Below are 1,217 nucleotides of genomic sequence, written 5' to 3' on the forward strand. Positions count from 1 at the left end.
CAGGCTGGCCACACCCCCTTTAGGGTGGGGGGTCCCCACTGGGGTGCCTGGCCAGTCTGGGTGAGGGGCTGAGGGCCGTTTTCAGGCTGGCCAAGCCCCCCAGCAACGGGAGCTCCCAGCCTCTCCTTTTTTTCTTTTCTTTTTTTTCATTCTGGGATTTATTTACCTTCTATAATTGAAACTTTTTACCCTTGAGTGGAGCTCAGAGCCGGCCAGGACGGGCGAGAAGCTTGGCTTCCTCCATCACCAGGGGCAACCCAAGCCTCCTGCTTGCTCCAGCTCAGTGGCCACGGCCGGCTGAAAGCAGGTATCTGGGGTTTATTTATCTTCTATAATTGAAACTTTGTTGCCTTGAGTGGAGCTCAGAGCTAGCCGCAGCAGGCAGGAAGCTTGGCTTCCTCCATCACTGGGGCAACCAAGCGTACTGCTTGCTCCAGCTCTGTGGCTGCCAGTTGCCATCTTAGTTGTGTTAATTTGCATATAGTCACTCTGATTGGTTGGTGGGCGTGGCTTAAGGTGTAGTGAAGGTATGGTCAATTTGCATGTTTGTCTTTTATTAGTGTAGATGTTTGCCCACTTAGGACTTACTACTAGAAGTCTCAAGCTCCTTGAGACAAGAATGCAATGTGTTTAATTTAACACTATTCCCAAACCTTGATTAATTAACCACAAGTAATTTTTGTGGTCTCATTTGAGTGCTGCTCAATAAATAGTACTTACTCTTTCTCTAATTTCTTTCCTTTAACTTTGTTCAGCATTTATCTGAGAATAATTTCTGTTTATTTTTTAATTAATTAATTTATTTTTGTTCATTCTCATCTGAAAATACTTTTCCATTTATCTTTTAGAAAGAGTGGAAGAGAAAGGGAAAGACAGAGAGAAACATCAATGTGAGAGAAACACATCAATTGGTTGCCTCCTGCACACACCCAGGCCAGGGAAGAGCCTACAACCAAGGTACATGCCCTTGAGAGGAATCGAACCCGGGACCCTTTGGTCCAAAGGCTGACGCTCTATCCACTGAGCCAAACTGGCTAGGACTGAGAATAAATTCTGTTTATAGACACTTTCCTATAAACAAAATACAGAAACAAATATATTTGGTAGAAAATAATCTTTATTTTGTTGGTGTTGAAAATACCTTGATGTGTATATGTTTTCCAAAAAGATAAATGTCTTTTCCTGATGTCTTTTAATCAGTCAATAAATCCAAAATA

This window comes from Myotis brandtii, unplaced genomic scaffold (genome assembly GCF_000412655.1).
Source record: "Myotis brandtii unplaced genomic scaffold, ASM41265v1 scaffold358, whole genome shotgun sequence".
Taxonomy (NCBI): domain Eukaryota; kingdom Metazoa; phylum Chordata; class Mammalia; order Chiroptera; family Vespertilionidae; genus Myotis; species Myotis brandtii.